At 36.2% G+C, this 6,469-nt stretch overlaps 1 protein-coding gene across 5 annotated transcripts in view; it reads left to right on the top strand.

The window, feature by feature from the left end:
• The first annotated feature begins 4,596 nt into the window (after nucleotides 1-4,596).
• LOC106871364 (protein kinase C iota type) overlaps nucleotides 4,597-6,469 on the top strand; it is a 234,465-nt gene continuing 232,592 nt past the window's right edge. For 2 of the 5 annotated variants that reach the window (XM_089342950.1, XM_089342949.1), the window contains exon 1: nucleotides 4,598-4,888. The gene's annotated coding sequence lies outside the window, so the exon portion shown is untranslated. Of the gene's footprint in view, nucleotides 4,889-6,469 lie in introns of all 5 variants that reach the window. The other 3 variants (XM_089342953.1, XM_089342952.1, XM_089342951.1) reach the window with 2 other exon arrangements.

Here is a 6,469-nt window from a genome sequence, read left to right as displayed (position 1 = left end):
GTCAATTTGTTCCACTAAAGGCGGTGCTCCAGCATGGCTGCAATCAAATGAGTGAAAGAAATAAAAGAATATATATATATAGGTATGAATGTATGTGTGTATATATATATATATATATACTTTATTTAAAAGCAGCAGAAATATAACAAAAAAACCGTTAATCTGAGTTTCACGTTCCCGTTCATCGGACAGGGAACGTGAAACTCAGAGTAACGGTTTTTTTGTTATATTTCTGCTGCTTTTAAATAAAGCATATTACTCTACCTCTGGTATTTGAGTACTCTTTTTTCCACCTTGTTGCACATTTCATGTGCTTACTCTGGTATATATATATATATATATATATATATATATATATTTATATATGTATTTATGTTTGTATGTATATATATATATATGTGTATGCATGTATGTATATATATATATATATATATATATATATATATACACACACACACACACACATATATTTATATATATATATATATATATATATATATATAACTCACAAAGAACTAACAGCAAACCAAATCAACATACTCTCCAAAGAGCTCAAGTTTACACACACCCCACAACTCCAATGAAATGAAAGAAGACATTGCGGAATTCTATAGAAAATTATGACTTAATGAGGAGCTATACAACAAATACAACGAAGAGAAATCGTTAGTCCGAAATAAAAGTAACTACACCCCCTCAAAAGGTAAGAACAGAACTCTTGATCATTTCTGTGAACACATCTTGAATTACCCATATCAACATATGCGCAAATAAAAACACAAACCAAACTTCAGCGAAAGAGAATGGGCTGAGCTGAATAAATTAAAAGATGATGAAACAATAACGATCAAAGAGGCTGATAAAGGGAGTGCAGTTGTCTTAAAGGACACGGTATACTATATAACTCTAGTACTATCCATATTGGAAGACACAACATATTATGAAAAGGCCCAACACTACAGTCAGCAGAAAATAATGCGAGGCCTAAAATCCATGTTAGACCTGTACAGAGAAGGGCTCACTGACAAAGAATATGGCTATGTGACCAATTTCAAAAGTAACAACTGTCAGTTCTATGGTATTCCTAAGATACACAAAAGTGAGAAAATAAGTAACGCATGCAGGATAGCCACAGACATAATAATCAAAGTCCCCACTCCTAATGACCTCAAATTGAGACCCATAATAGCAGGTCCCGCATGCGAAACCCACGGCCTCAGTAACTTTTTAGACACCCTCTTAAAACCATTCCTCATGCATGTCAAAAGCTACATAAGGGACAACCTGGATATGCTCAATCACCTCCCTAAAACAATAAACAAAAACACCCTACTAGTATCCTTCTCTGTAGTCAACCTCTGTTCCAATATCCCTCACAACCTTGGAATAGAGGCATTCAATTCTGGCTAGAGAATTATGCCAACAAACTCCCACATCACATCAAAAAAGAATTCGGGATAGAAAGGCTAAAATTCATCCTGGAGAATAACTACTTCATCTTCAAAGACAACTTCTATTGACAAAAATTGGGGACTGCAATGTGTACGAGAATGGCCCCCTCCATTGCTAACCTTAGTCATGAGATATCTAAAAATTAATCTTCATTGTAAGGTTCTAGAAAAGTACAGCAGTCCGTTCTCCCTCTACATAGAAAATAACTGGGAGAGATACCTGGATGACTGTTTCATTCTTTGGCATGAAAGTATAGAGAGAGTTAAAGAATTCCAAACACTTATAAATGGACTTGACGTAAACATTCAATTCAAGATGGAATATAGCCATCAACAACTTCCCTTCCTCAACATTCTCATTAAGAAATCTAACAACGTAATAGAAACAGATATATACTATAAGCCCACGAACTCCAAGCAATATCTACCGTTCAACTCATGCCACCCCAGATACACCAGAATGAATATCTCCTTCAACCTAGCAAAAAGGATATGTACTATAGTTTCTAATGCAAAGACCAGACACATGACTACATGAACTAAAGGATACAATCATCACCAGGAACTACCCCCCTTCACTAATTGACATATGCTTTCGACGTGCCCAACAATTCAACATCCACGAACTCAAATAAAAGGATTTACAACCAAAAGCCCTACCATACATCTCCACACACAACCCTCTTAACAATGAAGCCTTCAACACCATCCTTCAAAACATTCCCCTGCTAAAAAAGGACCACAGAATGAACTTAATCCTCCAAACACACACCATCATAAAAAGCAAGAGACAGCCCAAATCTATGAAAAGTCTCCTAATGCAAGCCTGAATACGCTCAACAACAACACTGAAGCTGCCAGTAAAAAAATGCGGAAAATGCAACTGTGGGATATGCGTCAATTTAATTGAGGGATCAGAATTCTCCTTCAAACAGGGACAACGTTTCACAGTGGAAAGCAGCTTCACATGTGCTTCGGAGAACCTGATATATGCATTAACCTGCTCTGGGTGTCAAGAGCAATACATAGGCCAAACAAAAAAGTCTACGTCAAAGGATGGCTCTGCACAGATCCCAGGTCAAAATTCCCCAAAATTGAAAAATAGCATTCAGCCAACACATCAACATTTGCGCCAATAATAAAAATCCAAGCTTCAGAATTTTCCCCCTCTACCAATTCAGGGATGATACAACCTGTAGCCATTTGAACGCATGACATATCCACCATGGCCTTAGAATAACACAAACCCACAAGCAAATATTAAAAATAATACATTCAAGAAATACCCAAGAATTCGTTAAAAAACAGTCCCAATCACTGCTATGATCCACAACGAGCCACTTTTAGGTCACTTGACCATTTAACATCCTACTACTATCATACCACCCACATTCCCTTATTATTCTCTCTTCTCTTTCTCCTTCTTCATCTTCTTCCTCTCCGCCATCTCCTTCCTTACTTTACTACTATTGTTGTTTAGAATAACACTTCCGCAAATATTATAAACAATACATTCAAAAGAGATGTTTCAAGAATTCAATCCCTACTACCATCCACAACAAGTCACTTTCAGGGCACTTGACCATTTAACATCCTACGACTATCATAGCACTCCCGCATTATCTTCCCCCTCCCCCTCCCCACCCCTTCTCCATACTTTTTCAACTGTATATATATATATATATATGTTTATACATGCACTTATGTATGCACATATGTGTATTTATATATACACATCTATATATACACACATATACATATATATACAGGGTGCGTAAAACAATTGAGGACATACCTTTTTCGGTCATTGCTGCATTTTTTGCTAACTCTGTACAATCTTTGTTTCAGAAAATAATAATGGCAGACCCTCAGCTTAATCAAGAAATGAAGAGACATGCTGTTATTTTGGTTATAAAGGCTGAGGATAGCGATTTAGAAATATCTCGATTTTTAAAAGTTGCCAGATTTTTCGTCTACAAGGTTTCTAAGGAGCTAGAGACTGAAGATGGAAACGTATCACCAGTATCAAAGCATAAAAAGCATTGTAAATGCTCTGAAATCATCAGAACACCTGAATTTATCCAGTTCAACAGACCATTGATTACAATCCCAGAAAGTCCATGAGGTCAATTGCAAAAGATCTCTATGTGTCAGAAGGCACAGTCAGAAATGTTGTCCACGAAGACATCAGATATAAGCCTTGTATGATGAGGAAAGGTCAATTTGTCAGAAAAAGCAAAAGAAAATCACTACATCAGATCTAAAAGGCTCTTAAACAAACTGAAAATCCAGCAGAAGATTTAATTTGGTTTTTCTCAAACGAGAAAAACTTTGACCAAAATCAAAAAGTTAACAGAAGAAATGACAGATGGTTATGTGCAGATCCTCCTGAAGCTCCAAGTGTTATGCATGCAAAATTTCCTGCAACTGTCATGGTTTTAGGGGTTGCCAGCAATGAAGGACATGTAATGCCTCCTCACTTCTTTCCGCAAGGCCTTAGAGTTAACTCGCCGCCTACAATGAGGTCCTGGAAACATTTGTTAAGCCCTGAATAGACTGTGTATGCAATGGAAAGCCATATGTGTTTCGGTAAGACTCTGCACTATTACACATGGTTCTAGTAACACAGGAATGGATGGCTGAAAATTCCCATGATCACATAACCCCTAACATTTGGCCTCCTAATTCCCCAGATCTCTTTCCATTGGATTAATACATGTGGAGCGTTATTTAGAGAGAGGTCAATGCACATGTCCATAGCGCCAAAGAATCTTTGAAAGCTGCCATAGTCAGAGTAATATCCAAAATGAACTAGGACCACTTGATTCAAGTATGTAGATGGTTTAGACCTCATATAGAAGCAGTTGTTGAAGCTGAAGGTGGCTTTATTGAATAACATTATAGAAAAGAAGGTTTATTTTCATCCTCATAGCATCTTTTGAAAAATAAAATTATTGTCTGTTATTATATATTTGTTTTTTTTTTATAAACATAAATCTATCTTCGAATACATGCATACACACACACACATATATACATCTGCATATGTACGCGCCCGCGCGCACACACATATACACACACACATCCGCATATATACGAGAATAAGAAACCAGCCGTATTAGTCAGTTTCACATTACTACCCTTAAAGGCCTCCGTAGCTCTCAGCGGTTTCCGTCAACAAACATGGCGGCCGGTCTAGTGTGAGAATACAAAGCTGTCTTCTTTATGTCGGTAATTTAGTAATATTTAGTAGCCAAGAAGTTACTTAAACGCATATAACGGCTAATATAGTTATTGCCCTCCGACGTCAAACAATTACGTTAGGAGGAAATATCTTTTACCTGGCGAAATCGAACGGATTCATATTACTATATTACCAAACATTGTTACTACGGCTATCATTTACCTTTTAATTGGCTTCTTGGGCTAAATTACAGGTGAGTAATTATTTTACGACTCTTTTTCTCTATGCGTCCCTGTGTGTGAGTATATATATATATATATATATATATATCTGTTTATATAGTCTGCTATGATTTCTCTCTCTCTTCGTTTATATTATATATATAATATATATATATATATATATATATATATATATATATATATATATATATATATATATATATGTATAATCTTGTGTATGCGTGTGTGTATATGTACGAGGATGACTACTAAACATACATGGGCATGTACAGACAAACACACGCACGTGTGTGTATGTGTATATATATATATATATATATATATATATATATATATATAATGTGCGTACGCGCACACACGCATTATGGTTTATAAGATGTGACAATACCTTGAATGTGATAATGTGATTATAAACGAACTTTGATGCACCAATAAATTTAAAATAATGTTTTATGAAAATATAAATGCATTTGAATTAATACGCGCACCTTGTCTTTTGGCTAAGATCAAAGTGTACACACACATACACATATACAGAGACACGCACACACACACACCCGCACGGCTACAAATGACTTCTCACCTGGGCGCGTCGGCTCAGATTTTTCTTGAAGGGGCGTGGATCTCTTGTGAAATTGTGGCGATCATATCTCACCCTAGAATGGTTACAGTGTTGTGTCTAAGTTGTATGGCCATCGTCAAAGTTGTTGACGAAAACACTTTCTTAAACTGAATGTTGGCCAGGTGCGTCGAACGCGAAATAAAGATAAAAGGGGCCTCCATTTACTCTATCTTTTACATTCCTTTTATCTGTTAAAAGAAAAAAATGTAACCTTAAACCTAGTTTATTTGTCACCAAAACCCCAAAACTTAATCCAATTATATATATATAATGTGCATGTGTGCACCCGAGACATTTTAGGCTTTGACCAGTCAACTACCGGACTGCGTGGCTATTTGATTCTGCTAATAAGAGCGATCCGATATTGGTCTTCATTTACCGTTTTTTTCCAGCTTAGCCCCTTGATCTGTATCGGAAGCTTGTGTAGGTGAATGATGTGTACTAATACCGAAGGGTTAACCTTTAAAAAAAATAGTATGTGTGTGTAGTGGTGGTGGGAAAGGCACACGAAATAATGTAGTTCTAGAAATACCATGACAGAAATAGACTTGCTGAATGCCTTTCGTCGTAAGATATTTCACTCGCTCACAGTTAACATGGGGTTTTCAACAAAATACCGTGTCTCTTTGATCTGCACAGATTTACAGTTCACATAATTTCGTACTCTGATACACGCCTTGACTTCTACACCGTCGACGGTTCACAGTTTATTATTTTCTTTTTTTTTTTATTCTCATACGACGTTACTATTCTTATGTATTTTTCTTTTAATTATACAAAACAAGTTTCAAAACAGCACTGTTGTCCATGTATTTCAACGAGCAGTGATGTGAGAAAATCTTTTCTTAGGTCTTCATACTATTTCACCTGTCAGCTCTCTCTCTGTCTCTCTCTGTCTCTCTCTAGCCTGCTTTAATATCGTGGAAGACAAAAATAACCGAGATTATTTTTAACATACCATATGTGTATA

The sequence above is a fragment of the Octopus bimaculoides genome, chromosome 26 (assembly GCF_046866305.1).
Source record: "Octopus bimaculoides isolate indiv1 chromosome 26, ASM4686630v1, whole genome shotgun sequence".
Lineage (NCBI taxonomy): Eukaryota > Metazoa > Mollusca > Cephalopoda > Octopoda > Octopodidae > Octopus > Octopus bimaculoides.
Note: the sequence above shows the minus strand (reverse complement) of the source record. Positions and strands in the feature narration are given on the sequence as shown.